Source organism: Oncorhynchus mykiss, chromosome 17, assembly GCF_013265735.2.
Source record: "Oncorhynchus mykiss isolate Arlee chromosome 17, USDA_OmykA_1.1, whole genome shotgun sequence".
NCBI classification, from domain to species: Eukaryota; Metazoa; Chordata; class Actinopteri; order Salmoniformes; family Salmonidae; genus Oncorhynchus; species Oncorhynchus mykiss.
Genome location: NC_048581.1, coordinates 69,082,729 through 69,102,895, shown reverse-complemented (window position 1 = coordinate 69,102,895; position 20,167 = coordinate 69,082,729). Strand labels below are relative to the sequence as shown.

Sequence of the window (20,167 nt, the reverse complement as noted above, 5' to 3'; positions counted from 1 at the left end):
ATGGAACGCAAGCTAACTCTCACGTGAATGCGTGATCAGCTCATGCCACTCTGGCAGACCTCTGACTCATTCAGCTCCCATTCTCCCCTTCTTCACAGTAGAAGCATCAAACAAGGTTCTAAAGACTGTTGACATCTAGTGGAAGCCTTAGGAAATGGAATTTGACCCCATAGACACTGTATATTGGATAGGCAATGAGTTGAAAAACTACAAGCCTCAGATTTCCCACTTCCTGGTTTGATTTTTCTCAAGTTTTTGCCTGCCATATGATTTCTGTTATACTCACAGACATCATTCAAACAGTTTTAGAAACTTCAGAGTGTTTTCTATCCAAATCTACTAATAATATGCATATATTAGCAACTGGGCCTAAGTAGCAGGTAGTTTACTCTGGGCACGCTTTTCATCCAAACATGAAAATGCTGCCCCCTATCCCAAACAGGTTTTAAATGTAAAGTCTACATATTTGGGGACCTTATTAGATTTTTAAATGTTTTAATTCAGTCTGGTATGAGAATGGTATCCCCATCTGTAAAAGCTGGGTGTCTGAGGAAACCTGAGTATCTTGGCTGTTGATTGGTGCCTGCAAATCATTTGTGTGACTTACTACCATATATGGGCATACTAATAAATAAAGGCAGGCTGAGCCGATGACCTCATGTCAAGATGGCTGCTACCTACATTCCGGTTAGCGTTGTGAAGCATAAACAAATTAAACACGGAATATGTTGATACACACAGAAAGCGTGAACTCCAGCGATTATGAGGATATCTTATTTGTCTGCCTGTGACCTACCGTTATTGATCACCAGCTCCAAGAGTTCAAATGTTTCTTTTACACATTTTCACCAAGAAGCAAACATCTTACAAAGTAAGCTTCAATTTGGTCGTTTGCGCTATAGCTACATGGGGGGTATCAGTCACACCCTGATCGGTTTCACCTGTTTTTGTGATTGTCTCCACCACCCTTCAGGTGTCACACATCTTCCCCATTATCCCCTGTGTATTTATACCTGTGTTTTCTGTTTGTCTGTTGCCAGTTCGTCTTGTTGTCAAGTCAACCAGTATTTTGTCTCAGCTCCTGCTTTTCCCCAGTCTCTCTTTTTTTAGCCCTCCTGTTTTTGACCCTTGCTTGTCCTGTCTCTGAGCCCGCCTGCCTGACCACCCTGGGCATCCATTACACAGGAGATTGGCTACTATGGCACCTTGACAGTATTGCAGCCAATTAGATAAGCTTTCCAGGGATATGCAGTTGACCTGGGTGGGACAAAACAAGGCCTAGAACCTTTTATAATACGAACTATTGCTACCTGGCTAGGAAACGTCCCGACTAGGAAACGTCCCGTGACCACACCTGACACCACTTACTAAAACAGCTGCCCATTTCGAGTTGTTAGGTCTATCAATACCATTTTTTTCTGATATCATTCACTTTGTTGAAGCCATCTGATGTGTTTCCAGCTCTGGGAATCAAAAATTCATTTATATCTTGTCAATGAAAGATGACTTTCAAAATAAAACAATTTAAAAAACGGTTGTTCTGTGTATGCTTGATCTTGTGTATTCTGAACTATGTAACTCCTATCTCCTGATGTCACAATCGTCGTATAGAGTAGACCAAAGCGCAGCGTGGTTAGAATACATAATACTTTTAATAAAGATAGACACCAAATAAACTATACAAAATAACAAAACGAACGTGACGCTAAGATACAGAAGTGCAAACACAGGCAACTAGACATAATAAAGACTGACACTAAACAAACTATACAAAACAAACATGAAGCTATACTATAAATGTGCATACACAGGCAACTAGACATAGACAATAACCCACGAAATACCCAAAGAAGATGGCTGCCTAAATATGGTTCCCAATCAGAGACAACAATATATACCTGCTTCTAATTGAGAACCAATCTAGGCAACCATAGACCTACATAAACACCTAGATGGTAAACAAACCCCGTAAATCTACAAAACCCCTAGACAGTGAAAACCTAGATGAGACAAACACACACATACCACCCTCGTCACACCCTGACCTAACCAAAATATATAAAGAAAACAAAGAATACTCAGCTCAGGACAGACGGGAGACTCTGGCGGCTCAGGACAGACGGGAGATTCTGGCGGCTCAGGACAGACGGGAGACTCTAACAGCTCAGGACAGACGAGGCGCACTGTAGGCCTGGTGCGTGGTGCCGGCACTGGTGGTACTGGGCCGAGGACACACACCTCAGGGCGAGTGCGGGGAGGAGGAACAGGCGGAGCACTGGGCTCTGGAGACGCACAGGAAGCCCGGTGCGGGGGGCTGCCACCGGAGGGCTGGTGTGGAGATGGCACCGGATAGACCGGACCGAGAAGGCGCACTGGAGATCTGGAGCACCGAGCCTGCCCAACCTTACCTGGTTGAATGCTCCCCGTAGCCAGGCCAGGCGAGGTGGAATAGCCCGCACTGGGCTGTGCTGGCGAACCGGGGACACCATGCATAAGGCTGGTGCCATGTATGCCGGCCCGAGGAGATGAACTGGAGACCAGATGCGTAGAGCCGGCTTCATGGCACCTGGCTCAATGCCCACTCTAGCCCGGCCGATATGAGGAGCTGGAATGTACCGCACCGGGCTATGCACATGCACCGGGGAAACTGTGCGCTTCACCGCATAACACGGTGCCTGCCCGGTACAACGCCCTCTCTCTCCACGGTAAGCACGGGGAGCTGGCGCAAGTCTACAATGCTCTCTCTCTCCACGGTAAGCACGGGGAGCTGGCGTAAGTCTCCTACCTGACTTCGACACACGGGGAGTGTGCCCTCCCCCAAGACATTTTTGGGGCCGCCACTCGTGCTTCCAACCGCGCTGCCGTGCTGCCTCCTCATACCGGCGCCTCTCTGCTTTCGCTGCCTCCAGCTCTGCTTTGGGACGTTGATATTCCCCTGGCTGTGCCCAGGGTCCTTTGCCGTCCAGAATCTCCTCACAAGTCCAGAAGTCCTGCGATTGCTGATGCTGTCCGTTACCACGCTGCTTGGTCCTTTGTCGGTGGGTTATTCTGTCACTATCGTCATATGGAGTAGACCAAAGCGCAGCGTGGTTAGAATACATAATACTTTTAATAAAGATAGACACTAAACAAACTATACAAAATAACAAAACGAACGTGACGCTAAGATACAAAAGTGCAAACACAGGCAACTAGACATAGACAATAACCCACGAAATACCCAAAGAAGATGGCTGCCTAAATATGGTTCCCAATCAGAGACAACGATAAACACCTGCCTCTAATTGAGAACCAATCTAGGCAACCATAGACCTATATAAACACCTAGATGATAAACAACCCCATAAATCTACAAAATCCCTAGACAGTACAAAAACACATACATCACTCATGTCACACCCTGACCTAACCAAAACAATAAAGAAAACAAAGAATACTTAGGGCGTGACAGTACAAAGGTGCGGACTCCGGCTGCAAAACCTAATCTAAAGGGGAGGGTTCGGGTGGGCCTTTTTCACGGCGGCAGTTCGAGTGCAGGACGTGGACCCCGCTCTACCTCAGTCTTGGCCCACTAAGATGGCGCCTCTGGAGCGGGGACCCTCGCAGCGGACCCCGGACTGAAGATCATCGTAGAGGGCGTCACTGGACTGAGGAGCAGCTCTGGCAGCTCCGGACAGGAGGGAGATTCCAGCATCGCCGGCGTGACAGGCGGCAACGGCAGCTCCTGGCTGGCTGACGGCTCTGGTGGCTCCAGACAGGAGGGAGACTCTGGCGGCTCAGGACAAGAGGGAGACTCTGGCGGCTCAGGACAGGAAGGAGACTCTGGCGGCTCAGGACAGGAGGGAGACTCTGGCGGCTCAGGACAGGAGGGAGACTCTGGCGGCTCAGGACAGGAGGGAGACTCTGGCGGCTCAGGACAAGAGGGAGACTCTGGCGGCTCAGGACAAGAGGGAGACTCTGGCGGCTCCGGACTCTGACCCGTCGTGGTAGGTTCCGAACTGCGACCCGTCGTGGTAGACTCCGGACTGCGACCCGTCGTGGTAGGTTCCGGTCTGCGGCCCGTCGTAGGAGGTTCCGGTCTGCGGCCCGTCGTAGGAGGTTCCGGTCTGCGGCCCGTCGTAGGAGGTTCCGGTCTGCGGCCCGTCGTAGGAGGTTCCGGTCTACGGCCCGTCGTAGGAGGTTCCGGTCTGCGGCCTGTCGTAGGAGGTTCCGGTCTGCGGCTCGTCGTAGGAGGTTCCGGTCTGCGGCCCGTCGTAGCAGGTTCCGGTCTGTAGACTGTTGCCGGACACTCTGGACTGGGTATTGTTGCCGGACACTCTGGACTGGGTACTGTTGCCGGACGCTCTGGACTGGGTACTGTTGCCGGACGCTCTGGACTGGGTACTGTAGCCGCACGCCCTGGGCTGGGTACTATAGCCGGACAATCTGGACTGGCGAGGCGCACTGTAGGCCTGGTGCGTAGTGCTGGCACTGGTGGTACTGGGCCGAGGACACGCACCTCAGGGAGAGTGCGGGGAGGAGGAAAAGGGCGTACTGGACTGCCGAGTCGGACTATAGGCCTGATGCGTGGTGCCGGCACTGGTGGTACCGGGCTGGTGACACGCACCTCAGGGCGAGTGCGAGGAGCAGGAACAGGGAGTACTGGACCCTGGAGTTGCACTGGTGGCCTGGTGCGTGGTGCCGGCACTGGTCGTACTTGGCCGAGGACACGCACCTCAGGGCGAGTGCGGGGAGGAGGAACAGGATGTACTGGGCTGTGGAGGCGTACTGGAGGTCTGGTGCGTGGTGTTGGCACTGGTGGTACTGGATAGACCGGACCGTAAAGACGCACTGGAGGTCTCGAGCTAATGGCCGGCACAACCCGTCCTGGCTAGATGGTGACTCCAGCACGGCACGTCTGCGCATGATATCCTGGACCCGAGGAGACACACTGGCTGTCTGGAGAACAGAGCTGGCACCATCCGCCCTGGCTGGATCCTCACCCTAGCCCGGCAGATGCGGGGAGCTGGGATGTAGCGCACCGGGCTAAGCACGTGCTCCACCGCATAACACGGTGCCTGACCAGTACGACGCCCGCCACGGTAAACACGAGGAGTTGGCGCAGGTCTCCTACCTGACTTACACAAACTCCTTGTGTGCCCCCCCAAACAATTATTTGGGCTGCCTCTCGGCTTCCGTGCTAGCCTTGTACCCATATACCGTCGCCGTTCCTCCTGTGCTCTCTCCACCTGCTTCCATGGCAGGGTCTTGTCCCCTGCCATTACCTCCTCCTAGGTCCAGGATGTTTTACCGTCCAGTATTTCATCCTGAGTCCTCCATTCCACAAAGCGCTGTTCCTTCTTATCACGCTGCTTGGTCCTTTTATGGTGGGTTATTCTGTCACGTTCGTCATAAAGAGGAGACCAAAGCGCAGCGTGATTAGAATACATGTTATATATTTTAATAAAGACGGACACTAAACAAACTACAAAACAACAAAACGAACGTGAAGCTATACTACAGTATAAATGTGCATACACAGACAACTAGACATAGACAATAACCCACGAAATACCCAAAGAAGATGGCTGCCTAAATATGGTTCCCAATCAGAGACAACAATAAACACCTGCCTCTAATTGAGAACCAATCTAGGCAACCATAGATATATATATAAACACCTAGATGATAAACAACCCCATAAACATACAAAACCCCTAGACAGTACAAAAACACATACATCACCCATGTCACACCCTGACCTAACCAAAACAATAAAGAAAACAAAGAATACTCAGGCCAGGGTGTGACAGTATTAATGCTGGATCATTACATAAAAAAAAAATCCTGGATTTCTACAGATACATTTTTTTTGAATAATTTCTTTAACACAGGCAGTAAGCTTATAGCACGACTATTAGAACTAGTGAAGGCAGAATATTTTGTCTTGAAGTATGTTTTGTGTGCTATTTGTTCTATACAAGACCAAGGTAATGTTGATTAGAAAGTCTTTACTTCAGCATCACTCGGTTACATGCATACAGCTCCATTCAGTGCACAGTAAGTAATGCCTAACTTGGCTTGCTAGTACTATATAGTATCACACTCAGATACAGATAACAGCAGCGGCATCTATTGGCTTGGCGACATCTTGTATCACCTTCCTTTAAACAACATATGAAGATTACTGCTCCTTGACTCAAACAGGAGAACTGGGGTTAGACCCTTGCCAGTGAAAACATTACACTGTTAACAAAAAACACATAACTGTGTTCTTATTCAAGTACCTTCAATAAGCATCGCCGTTAAAGTCAATAAGCAGACTACCCTCTTCCCACTTACAAAACAAATACCACCAATTTACAAACTTTAAGATTAAACATCATAGTCTCTGGAGTATCTCACGGGCGGCCTGATATTTGCCCTGGTTCTGGTGTGTCTCAGAGTTATATTTTCAGGAAGTGGGGCTGCTTCCATATCAGCAGCCTGTTGTTCACCACCTGCTTGGATGGCAGGTTCATTCCATGGTCCCCAGTCATCCTCATCCGTGTATATTTATTGGTCGTTCGGGAGGATCCTGAGTTGTTCAGTCACTGCACAAATGTCTTTTCTGTTTCTGCTGTACTTTGTACCATTCGCAAGTACCTCATACGACTGGTCACTGAGTTCATAAGTGCATATTCCCAGCGTCCAATTGCGGGCTGAGTTATTGGGGTGGAAAAGAACCCTTACTGTTTGTGAATGATGTTGGGCATGTCACAGGCATGTGTGTCAGTGGTGTTTTGCTGTCAGCCCTTTTGCTTGTTTTCTTGGAATGACATTTTGTACCACTTGGGGTTAGAGTTTTTTCATGGTGGGTAGGATCATGCGTGTGCGTCTGGACATGATTTTCACAAATTTTCAGCTCTGATTCTGCTTTTCCATTACTTTGGCTGTGATACGGTGATGACGTCACATGTTTAAGGTCCCACTCATCAGCAAATTTTTGAAAGTCCATTCCAGGAGGGGAGGCCATTATCAGAAACAACAGTGTGGCAATGCTATGTCTGCTGAACTGCTTTTTGCAGCATTCAATGATGGTGTCTGATGTGGTGTCATTCAGCTAGTGAGCTCCCAGTAGTCTGAGTAATAATCAACCATGATTAGGTAGTTGCTTTTGTTGACTGTGAGTAAGTCCATCCGGATCTTGGACCATGGGATGGGAGGGGAGGGATTTGGTGGGGGATGAGTGTCTGCTTTTGTTGACTGTGAGTAAGTCCATCCGGATCTTGGACCATGGGATGGGAGGGGAGGGATTTGGTGGGGGATGAGTGTCTGCTTTTGTTGTCTCTTCTGGATGGAGTTACAGGTGGCATATTTGCTGATAAAGATCTATACATCCTCTGTAATCCTTGGCCAGAAAACAGCATCACATGCCTTTCTGAGACAGGCCTCTATGCCTGAGTGGCCAGAGTATATTTTGTGTAGAAAGTCTCAGCATGTAACATGTCCAGGATGACGAACCTGTAAATATCAGTTCATTTTCTGTGGTGAGCTCCTCTTTGTACGTCCATAAATCTTTCAGTGCGTGACTCACAGCCTGTTTGGTTCCAGGCCAGCCGTTGTTGATTTGTGCGTACAGAGCCTGAAACAGTGCGTCCTGGGAACATTGTGCTTTGATTGACTCCATTGTCTTAGTTGAGATGTTGACATCACTGCTGTGATCCATCTGTTCCAGGTTAGTTGTGGCTAGACACATAGCGTAGACCGTGGCTGGTGTTTGCATTTGTCTGTGCTCTGTGGTTGATTGAGCTGTTCTGGACAGGAAGGCAGCTACATGTAGTTCTTTGCCTTGTTTGCATTACACATGGAGTTGGAATCTTTGTAGCCTTATCAACATTCTCTGCAGTCGCTTGGGCGCTGAGAGTAGGAATTTCTTGAAGATCATCTTAAGCTGTTTGTGGTAGCAGTGTATTGTGATTAACTCTCTGCCATGCAGATACTGGTCTAACTTGGCACATGAAAAAACAATGGAGAGACATTCTTTCTCAATCTGTGAATATCTTTGCTCTGTCTGAGTCAATGTTCTGGAGGCAAATGCAACAGGTTGTTCTTTCGGTAGCAGGGCTATGCCCAAATCTGTCTCTCTGGCATCACACTGCAGTGTGACTTCTTCATTCAGGTCGTAGTATTTGAGCACTGGGTGTTGTGTGACTAACTGATTGATAGTCTCAACTGCTGCGTCATGCTGTGGTAGCCATGTCCTGTCAATGTCCTTGTCAGTCAGTCTTCTGAGCGGCTCACACACATCAGATAGGCGGGGCATGAATTTTGCAAGATAGTTCACAAACCCAACAGCCCCTGTAGTGACTTGACGTCAGTCGGTGTACCCATGTTCTGAATGACTGAATTTTCTCTGGGTCAGGGCAAAGGCCCTCTGTGGTGAGAAGATGACCCATGTTACACTCTGCAGCTTTAACTGGAATTTATTTTTGTTCAGCTTCAGGTTGACATCTCTTGCTCTCTGCAGGAGAGCTGTAAGGTTTCTGTCATGATCTACCATCACCTTTTCGTGTGTGTCACCACATCCATAGAATAGAATGTCATCCGCGATCACACCCACTCCTTGCTACAACTAAACTCTCCGTGAAGTGAAAAAGGTATGGACTGTAGGTGCGAGTAAGGATGACAACACGCAGAATGTGGTACCGTTTACAAGGACTTTATTCCTTTACACGGTAATATGGGGAAAGGGGCTGGACGGAACCAAAGCAAAGAAAATAAATCTCAAAGCCCCCCCTCTCCTATCGTACCTGCCTACCCAGTACTTACCTAATTTAGCACCACCTGGTGCCCTAACCAAAATACAGGGGGTGGTCCACCCAGGTCTTACCTAGTGTGCCTAGACAGTGAATATACTACGGGTATATGTATGCCCGCGGGCCTCTTGCCCAAGCACTCCCAAGGTGACTTCCCTTTCCCCCCCTGGGAACAAATGAAACAGAATATTAAACCATTTCACAAACAAACTAAGAAACAAAGGACATCAAATAAGCTCTACCTGAGCAACAAACTCACAGAACATACCACTTCCCAGCAATGAACTCCCAACAAAATCAACCTCTAGCAAAAATCTCTCTGCAATGACCTCCCAGCAAATCTCTCTCTCCTGAACAGAACACTGGCTTTTATATAGCTTCAGAAGGAATGGGTAATTGGAGACAGCTGCGTCTTGATGAGGGGGTGGGGTCAGCTCTCCAATTAGCCCTGGAGTCGACCAATCAGCTGCTTGAGGGATTTCAGGAAGCCATTTCCTGAAATAAACACATGCAAATACACAAACTACAACACATAAACTGGGGAACATAACAATGCTTTCCTTCAGTGAAATAGGTATCTGTCTTGGAAGCTGCTGCACAGGCCGGGCTGCATTGTCTACTTCAAGGAAGACAGCCAAGCCCATCGAACACGTCCTTGTACTTGGAGATGATCTCCTCAGTTGTCATGATGACCTCAGTGGATGTGGTGCTTGGGGTGTCAACGTAATGTAACACATGGCTGCATTTCTCATGTAGAGTCTTTCACATTTGTCAGCTGACAGCAAAGAAAGCTGGGATGTCTCCATGACCTGAAATTTGATATGAAACATTTTTTCATCATGATCTGCTTTGAGATTTTATTCTCCTGTTGGCTTTATCAGTGTGCCGTCATATAGAGTATTGAGTGGAGCTTTGCTGGGTAGGAGAACTGGATTGCTGTCTTACATGACTTGCTGTAGGTCCCCATAGCTTATGACATTCACTGTTGATCCTGTGTCTAGCTGACATTTAATTGTATGGCTGGGGTCATATGTCAATGGCTCATCACTGAGTGGAGTTAGCTTAGCTTTGCTTTCCACAGAATTAACCTGCGAGATGTACCACATTGCATCTGTTGTTTGGTCATCTGACTCATTCTCTTCCTCTACTAGATTGAGTTGAGGTTTGTGTTGTGCTTGTTTATAAACTTTGGCAAAGTGGTTTCATTTGCCATATGCTTTACAGGTGACACCGTATGCTGGGCATTTGGCTTTGGCATGTACTGAACCGTAGTAATGACAGGGTACTTCGTTTAGCATTCTATGTTTGTTATTATCCCCTGTAAACGCTCTGTTTACGACCATATTGTCGTTTTCATTCTGAACGTTGCTCATCGGGAGGTATAATGTACAGTCTCTGGTTCACCTCCATCAATTTTCCTGATTTGCCTTTGTGCTTGTTCACTTGAACGACACATGTCAACAGCTTAGTTCAGTGAGGTTCGGTTCTCAGAGCAAGCACGCTCGCGCAGCTATATCTTTAGTGCCTATGACAAGCCTGTCACGGACTAGTTCCTCTCGTAATGAGCCATATTCACATGTCTGCTAGCTTTCTCAGATTTGCAATGTACTGCTCTGTTGTTCACATTGACTTTGTTGACAAGCATTAAACATATACCTCTCATAGATCACGTTCCTGGAGGGCTCAGTGTTTCTGTAGCGCCTCTATAATTTTTACCGGGTCAGTTCTCTCTGCTTCTGGCATATACAAATGCCGCTGTAAGAGATGACATTCCTTTCCCATCACGGTTAGCAGAGTTGCAATGCAGACTTTTGCTTCCTTTTTGCTTCCTTTTCTGACACCATGTTTTGAGTGCTATTAGTTCTATACAAGACCAAGGTAATGTTAATTAGAAAGTCTTTGCTTAAGCATCACTTGGTAACATGCATACAGCTCCATTCAGTGCATAGTAAGTCATGTGTAACTTAGCTCGCTGGTACAATATAGTATCACACTCAGATACACATAACAGCACCACCATCTATTGGCTTGGCGATATCAGGTAACAAATTAGTGGAATAGCCTTTAACTCGTTCCAGACTTTTGGGCACAGCCCACACATCAAGAACCTACACTGCATGGCCAATAGTATGTGGACACCTCTTCAAATTTGTGGATTCGGCTATTTCAGCCACACCTGTTGCTAACAGGTGTTTCAAATCGAGCACACAGCCTTGCAATCTCCATAGACAAACATTGGCAGTAGAATGGCCCATACTGAATGAAAAATATGACAAATTGGGGTGGATATGTGGTTGGCTGTAGCTCTAAGCAGTTTGCCATCATGATGATCGGTTTCTGGTAACTTATCATCGGAAAGAGACAACAGCATCCTTTCAACCTCTTCTTTTTCTACTTGTTAAAATTCTAACTTGCAATGCCTCTCATTCATGATTCAGCCTTTTATAAGTGTATATGACAGAGAGCCATCAGTTGGAATCAAAATATTGATTTAAGTAATTTGCAATGTCACGTGGTTTCGTAATAAAATATACCCTCTGATTTAACAAAAGAGGCATACTACCCATTATGACATTCAAAGTTCTCCACATTTTTCCCCCATCACCCTTGACTTTTGTGATTGTCCTTGGTCTCCCCCTCCAGCTCCTCATTGCCTAGGAGTAAATGAGTGCAGCTAGCCCAGACCTCCATCCTGATAAGAGACAAACTAATTACCTACATTATTTCCCACTAATTACATATAGGCTGACAGATTACAGGATAACTGATGATGGTGCTCTATTCATAATAATAGTTGTCTGAGTTCATTGTTTATTACTTGTTCAACACGTGACTGTCTGTTTTAAATACAGAATAATAAGATTCAATAAACTCATCTCTGCAGAAAATATACTGAGGGTACAAAACATTGGGAACACCTTCCTAATATTGAGTTGCAGCCTCAATTCATCGGGGCATGGACTACAAGGTGTTGAAAGCGTTCCACAGGGATGCTGGCCCATCTTGACTCCAATGCTTCCCACAGTTGTGTCAAGTTGGCTGAATGTCCTTTGCGTGGTGGACCATTCTTGATACACATGGGAAACTGTTGAGGGTGAAAAACCTAGCAGCATTGCAGTTCTTGACACACTCAAACCGGTGCACCTGGCTCCTGCTACCATACCCTGTTCAAAGGCACTTAAATCTTTTGTCTTGCCCATTCACCCTCGGAAAGGTACACACACACAATGTCCATCCATCCATGAGAAACAGATGTACTATCTCAATTAAGGAAGCTAAATCAAGCTACATTAAGTGCTATCTCTGACTGATGATCCTTCTACATGTTGGAAAACAGTAAATGCACTGAAGTGTACAAGTTCCTTTTCTTCCCTGCACAAGAAAGCTCTGGCATCATAACTGAGAAGAATGGGATAAGTGATGCCTTTAGTCATCATTTTATCTCGGCAGGCTTTTTATTCAGGTGAAACTGTGCTTTACTTGACCCTGGTCAGTCAATCGACTGCTCTACCCTGTGACAGCCTCTAGCTGACTCGACGGTTAACCTGTCAACTTCTAGTGAATCTATGTTTTAATTTCAACAATTTACTATGTGTGATGTACTAGATGCCTTGCTTAAGATTTTTTTTTTTTTTTAATCACTGGGGCTGATATGCTGGATCCAGCTCTCTGGCCCCCTGATTTGCTGAATCATTAACCCATATTTTTACCTGACGATTATATTTGGTACTATCCCCAAGGTTTGGAAGGCGGCCCATGTACTCCTACTTCACAAAGGTGGTTACCTAAATAATTATCGCCCTATTTCTACATTTCTTGCCTAGCCAAAATATTTGAATCCTTGATTAATTCTCAGCTAAGATCTTATCTTTGAAAGTTATTCTAAATCAGTCGGGTGTTAGATCAGGTCATAGCACAATCGCTGCTGCATCCCTATTTATGAATCATGTGGTTAACTTTATGGATAAAAGGCAACATTGTGCTGCACTCTTCATTGACCTGTCAAAGGCTTTTGACCAATTGGGTCTTTCCTCAATTGGCATAGAACAGGCTGCATGTAACTGGTTACACTGGTAAAAATGATTTGACAGATAGAACTCAATGTGTGTCTACTGATGGTGTTAAATCCAATTTCCTGGATATTATGAAAGGTGTCCCGCCGGGGTTGATTCTGGGTCCTGTACTTTTTACTGTTGACATTAACAATATCAACTGTAATTTTTTTAACCTGCACTTGTATGCCGATTATGCTGTTGTGTATGAAATTGCTCCCTCAGTTGACCAGGCTCTATCTGAACTACAACCTGCCTTCATTGTATTACAGAAAAACGTTGACCTGAAATGAGTATTGAATGCAGTTAAAACTATGTATATGTTGTCTCTAGAGTGCATAAAAATAACTCTGATGATTTAAGCATAGGTCATTTGGATTGTGTCCATATTGATTGTGTCCCTGCTTACAAATATCTTGGCATCTGGATTGATGAAGAGCTGTCCTTTAAAAAGCATATTGATGAGTTAAGAAGCTGAGAAAAAAAATGCCTTATTCTATGGAAATAAATAGGTTCCGCCTCTCGCTAAATAGTAGAAAGCAGATTATTCAGTCGACATTCCTACCGGTTCTAGACTATGAAGACATCATCTATATGAATGCAGCTGCCAATTCATTTAAGACGTTGGATGCAGTTTATCATAGCGCACCGCACTTTATTACAGGCAACAATTTTAGTACTCATCACGGCCTTCATCACTGCCTTCATCACTGCCTTCATCACTGCCTTCATCACTCTACCAGAAAGTTGGTTGGCCCTCTTTGATGTTACGTAGGTTGATACACTGCATCCTGTAGCACTTATTCCAAAAAGTTGTGGGACACTGTAAAGTCCATGGAGAATAAGAGCTCCTCCTCCTAAATGCCCACTGCACTGAGGCTACTGCACCAACACTGTCACTACCGATAAATCTACGATAATCGATCATTTCAATAAGCATTTTCTATGGCTGACCATACTTTCCCCCTGGCTACCCCTACCCTGGCCAACAGCACTGCACCCCTGCAGCAAACTTTCCCAAGCCCCACCCGCTTCTCCTTCACTCAAATCCAGACAGCTGATGTTCTGAAAGAGCTGCAAAATCTGGATCCCTGCAGATCTCTTTCTCTTTCTAAAACTATCTGGATTTCTCAAATTCTCTTTCTCTTTCCAAAACTATCCGCCGAAATTGTTGTAACCCCTATTACTAGCCTGTTCAACCTCTCTTTCGTATCGTCTGAGATCCCCAAAGATTGGAAAGCTGCCGCGGTCATCCCCCTCTTCAAAGGGGGAGACACTCTAGACCCAAACTCTTATAGACCTATATCCATCCTGCCCTGCCTATCTAAACCATTTTGAATCCCACCGTACCTTCTCCGCTATGCAATCTGGTTTCCGAGCTGGTCATGGGTGCACCTCAGACACGCGCAAGGTCCTAAACGATATCATAACCGTCATCGATAAAAGACAGTACTGTGCAGCCGTCTTCATCGACCTGGCCAAGGCTTTCGACTCTGTCAATCACCACATTCTTATCGGCAGACTCAATAGCCTTGGTTTCTCAAATGACTGCCTCGCCTGGTTCACCAACTACTTCTCAGATAGAGTTCAGTGTGTCAAATCGGAGGGCCTGTTGTCCGGACCTCTGACAGTCTCTATGGGGGTGCCACAGGGTTAAATTCTTGGGCCGACTCTTTTCTATGTATATATCAATGATGTTGCTCTTGCTGCTGGTGATTCTCTGATCCACCTCTACGCAGACGACACCATTCTGTATACATATGGCCCTTCTTTGGACACTGTGTTAACAAACCTCCAAACAAGCTTCAATGCCATACAACTGCTTTTAAATGCTAGTAAAACTAAATGCATATTCTTCAACCGATTTGCTGTCCGCACCCGCCCTCCCGACTAGCATCTCTACTCTGGATGGTTCTGACTTAGAATATCTGGACAACTACAAATACCTAGGTGTCTGGTTAGACTGTAAACTCTCCTTCCAGACTCACATTAAGTATCTCCAATCCAAAATTAAATGTAGAATCAGCTTCCTATTTCGCAACAGCCTCCTTCACTCATGCTGCCAAACATCCCCTTGTAAAATGGACCATCCTACCAATACTTCACCTCGGCGATGTCATTTACCAAATAGCCTCCAACACTCTACTCAGTAATCTGGATGTAGTCTATCACAGTGCCATCCGTTTCGTCACCAAAGCCCCATATACCACCTATCACTGCGACCTGTATGCTCTCGTTTGCTGGCCCTCGCTACATATTCGGCGCCAAACCCACCCGCTCCAGGTAATCTTTAAGTCTTTGCTAGGTAAAGCCCCGCCTTATCTCAGCTCACTGGTCACCATAGCAACACCTACCCGTAGCACGCAGGTATATTTCACTGGTCATCTCAAAGCCAACACTTCCTTTGGCCGCCTTTCCTTCCAGTTCTCTGTTGCCAATGACCGGAATACAAATCCCTCTCTAACTTTAAGCATCAGCTGTCACGCCCTGACCTTAGAGAACCGTTTTATTTCTCTATTTGGTTTGGTCAGTGTGTGATTTGGGGTGGACATTCTATGTTGTTTGTTTCTATGTTTTGGCCGGGTATGGTTCTCAATCAGGGACAGCTGTCTATCATTGTCTCTGATTGGGAATCATACTTAGGCAGCCTTTTTTCCTTTTGGTAGTTGTGGGTAGTTGTCTTTGTTTGTGCATGTATAGCCTTACGGAGCTTCACGTTCATTTTTGTTGTATATTGTTTTGTTGTCGACATTTGAAAATTAAGAAAAATGGACGCTCACCACGCTGCACCTTGGTCCATTCCATACGACGATCGTGACAGAACTACCCACCACCAAAGGACCAAGCAGCGTGGTGAAAGGGACTCATGTACATGGGAGGAGATCCTGGACGGTAAAGGACCCTGGAGGCAGGCTGGAGAATATTGCCGTCCAAAGGGGGAGATAAAGGCAGCAAAGCAGGAAGGGCGACGATATGAGGAGGCAAGTCATTGACGGAAGCCCGAGAAGCCACTCCCCAAATATTTTTTTTTGGGGGGGGGAGCACACGGGGAGGTTGGTGGAGCTAACTCCCCGTGCTCACGGCAAGGAGCGTGGTACTGGTCAGGCACCGTGTTATGCAGTAAAGCGTACGGTGTCTCCAGTGCGCGTATACAGCCGGTGGGCTCGGAGCCAGCTCTCCACAAGTGCCACGCTAGAATGGGCATCCAGCCACGAGGAGCGGTGCAAGTGTTAAGCACCAGATCTCCAGTGCTCCCCCACAGCCCGGTTCGACCTGTGCCTGCGCTCTGGAGGTGCCGGGGTAAAGTGAGCATTAAGCCTGGAAAAGTGGTGCCAAGGATAAGCACCAGTGCTCCCCCACAGCCCGGTTCATCCTATGCCTACAACATTCTATGTTTTGGCCGGGTATGGTTCTCAATCAGAGACAGCTGTCTATCGTTGTCTCTGATTGGGAATCATACATATGCAGCCTTTTTTCCTTTTGGTAGTTGTGGGTAGTTGTCTTCGTTTGTGCATGTATAGCCTTACGGAGCTTCATGTTCGTTTTTGTTGTATTATTGTTTTGTTAGCGACATTTGTAAATAAAGAAAAACGTATGCTCACCACGCTGCACCTTGGTACATTCCATAAAACGATCGTGACAGCAGCCTACAGATCACTATACCTGTACGCAGCCAATCTGTAAATAGCACACCCAACTACCTCATCCCCATATTGTTATCATTTTGCTCTTTTGCACCCCAGTATCTCCACTTGCACATCATCATCTGCACATCTATCACTCCAGTGTTAATGCTAAAATGTAATTATTTCGCCTCCATGGCCTGTGGCCTATTTATTCCCTTACCTCCCTAATCTTTTACATTTGCACACACTGTACATATATTTTCTATTGTGTTATTGACTGTACTTTTGTGTATGTGTAACTCTGTGTTTTTGTCGCACTGCTTTGCTTTATCTTGGCCAGGTCGCAGTTGTAAATGAGAACTTGTTCTCAACTGACCTACCTGGTTAAATAAAGGTGAAATAAAAATAAATAAACAAACATCGCCTTATTTTCATTTATAAAGCCCTTGCACCAAAAGTCCCACTATACCTAACATCTTTACTAAACTAGACATACGAGTTACCATGCCCGGTCTCAGGGATGGCTAACTCTGGAAATTCCTTTGAGTTAGATAAATCAGCTTTTACTTTTCTTGCACCTTGTTTGTGGAACAATCTTCAAAATGATCAAGGCTCAGGAGAAGACCGAGATGCAGATAGTTTGAAGTAACAAAAGTTTTACAAAAACAGGGGGCAGGCAAATGACAGGTCAAGGGCAGGCAGAGGTCAGTAATCCATAGCATAGTCCGAAAGGTACAGAACGGCAGGCAGGCAGAGGTCAGTAATCCAGGTAAGTGTCACAAGGTACAGAACTGCAGGCAGGCTCAGGGCAGGCAGAATGGTCAAAATCAGGGACTAGAGGAAAAACAGGAGTACCCACTGGTAGGCAAGACAAACTGGAAACAGACAAACAGAGAACACATGTATAAATACACTGGGGATAATGGGGAAGATGGGAAACACCTGGAGGGAGGTGGAGACAAGCACAAAGACAGGTGAAACAGATCAGGGTGTGACAAAAATGTTCTTAAATTTGATGTTTTGGTGCCAATTTTGGGCAATTAAGAAAGCTAATTGATGACCTCATTACTGATGAACTTGTTTGTTTTTTATGACCATGTTTTTCTTTCTTGCATTTTGTATTTTTATTTTTATTTCTGTATTGTCGGTAATTTATGTAATTCAGGGCTCAACTGTAAAAGAGACATTGGTATCATTATGACTTCCTGATAAAATAAAGGTTTTAAAAAATGCCTCAATTGTCTCAAAAATCCTTATTTTACCTGATTTAGATTTGACTAGTCTCAACTGTGTCTGCATTATCGAAGTATAGCTCAATTTACAGACTGCATACAGTATCTATAAGTCTTTCTCACAGGTGTGAAACAGACCTCAGGTGCCCCTGATACTATATGGATGGGAATCACATTTTTTTTAAATTAGAATCTTCAGAGGCTCCAGAGATTGAAAGGCATACTAGTTTTCATGGGTTGGCTTGTACTCACTCCAGAGCCTATGCAGATACACACAATGTAGCCTATATAATGCACATAAAGTTTTTTTTTAATGCTACAGTATATTAATTATGTACAGATTTTCATGCACAGTGTGTTTTTTACTATTTATGTTGCCTTCCATATCAAGTATCCGGGCCCAACGTGAGAATTGTCATTGTGGCTTTGCTCTGGCATTAACCTGTGATGTTAACTGTCCATGTGCATTCCCATTAACACACACAATGAAACCACCTGCTAATTTTCCTAGCACTTTAGGAATTATTGATTTTCATGATGCAAACAGCTGCCAGTTCAATTCAGTTTACTTGTGTAGAAACATTAAAAGCACTATGCTGTTTAGTGTGTAGTCAACCAATTATTTTAGGCAAGATAAAATTATTCCGACACTGTTGATGCTGATAAAAAATCCTGAAATGCGCCCATCACAGTAAGGTGTTTATTAAGATGTTTACGTTTTCTTTGTGATTTTAAGGTATTTTCCGGAAATCAGGAAGAGGAGAATACACAGACATAAAACAGGTAAGACAATGAACATGTTATCATGCTGTTTAACTTCTGACAATATTGAGAGAGAAATTAAATCAAGTTGTTTGTTGAACCTGTGCTGTGTTTGTTTGGTGACCTGACAGACACTTTTGGGGTTGTCAGCTTTGTCTGTTGGCCAGGAACAGGCACACTTGCTGCTCTATTTCCTGCTCTTGATGTGAGTGGCAGAAGCAGCAGTGAGGACGGCTCAAGGTTATGTCCTGTGGCGTTTGAAATGGGGCTGGACAGTCTGGTGACTCCATGGGCTCAGATTATTGCCCCAGCATGGAGGCAGCAGCAGGAGGAGTATGCATGGATTTAGTCCCTGCTGTCTGTCACGCATCTCAGTACTGAATCCATTTGGAGAGGGATGGATAGTTGTGTTTTGATGTGAGTGTTTCATCTGCCCAGAGGCAGCAGGAGCTTTGCCTGTGTGATGTACTATAAGGCCTCCTGTATTTCCAACTGCAATGAGTACACTGACCTGCCATGCCTGTCTTCTCAGGAGTTTTAGAGAATGGGCTATACTCAGAACTCCAACCAGGCTGTATGATTGTTCTATTTATAGGAGCAATAGGTCTTCCGTTTCCCTGCCCAGCTAAAAACTCTAGGGAAGAGAGAACATTTTTATAATGTTAACCGTAATGTTTGAGAGTCGAGTTTTCCATTAGTTAGGGGAACCAACATTCTATCTATGTTAGCAAAAACCTTTTTTTTTAGCATATTTTGGTGTTAAAGTTAGAACATTCTCTTACGGTTGCCATGATCTCACAATATGCAATATGTTCTGGACACGTTTCATGGGACATTGCATTACACATCACGCCTTGTTACAGTTGCCAAGCCCGCCAAGGCCGTAATTGGTGAACCCTTAATCCATTTACAGCTTTTTTTGTCCGTTTGCAAGGTTAGGAACACACACGCACTCTGCTTTTAATTTTTAGTTTTTGTTTTGAATTTTACCCCCTTTTCATGGTATCCAATTGTTAGTAGTTACTATCTTGTCTCTTCGCTACAACTCCCGTACGGGCTCGGGAGAGACAAAGGTCGAAAGCCATGCATCCTCCGAAACACAACCCAACCAAGCCGCACTGCTTCTTAACACAGTGAGCATCCAACCCGGAAGCCAGCCGCACCAATGTGTCGGAGGAAACACCGTGCACCTGGCGACCTGGTTAGTGTGCACTGCGCCTGGCCCGCCACAGGAGTCACTAGTGTGCGATGAGACAAGGATATCCCTACCGGCCAAGCCCTCCCTAACCCGGACCATGCTAGGCCAATTGTGCGTCAACCCACTGACCTCTCGGTCGTGCCCTCCAGCGTCACCTGAAGTTGTCCCGCTAGCGGGACGCCTTATTAAAAAATACAACTTTTACATTACCCTGCAGTTTACCTATAAAATGGGCTGATGGTGAAGTAGACATACTTGGTATTCATATCACAACATATATAAATAAGCTCACCACAATTAATTTTATCAGAAAACTTGTAAAAATAGACCAGATCCTGCAACCATGGAGAGGTAAATACCTGTGTATTTTTGGGAGAGAAAAAAAGAAAAACAATTGCCCTGATTAACTCCTTAGTCAAATCTCAGTTTACTCACTTACTTTTGGCGTGGCCTACTCCTGATATGATCAAAATATTTAGCTTTATCTGGGACGCTAAACCAGACAAAATAAAACATGACT

General features: G+C 45.5%; 1 protein-coding gene across 4 annotated transcripts in view; it reads left to right on the top strand.

Annotated features, from left to right (window-relative positions):
* LOC110494467 (rap1 GTPase-activating protein 1) overlaps positions 1-20,167 on the top strand; it is a 130,669-nt gene that overhangs the window by 27,700 nt on the left and 82,802 nt on the right. For 2 of the 4 annotated variants that reach the window (XM_036950526.1, XM_036950528.1), the window contains exon 2: positions 18,424-18,470. The exons of the other annotated variants lie outside the window; for them this stretch is intronic. The gene's annotated coding sequence lies outside the window, so the exon portion shown is untranslated. The remainder of the gene's footprint in view (positions 1-18,423; positions 18,471-20,167) is intronic. 4 annotated transcript variants of the gene reach the window in all.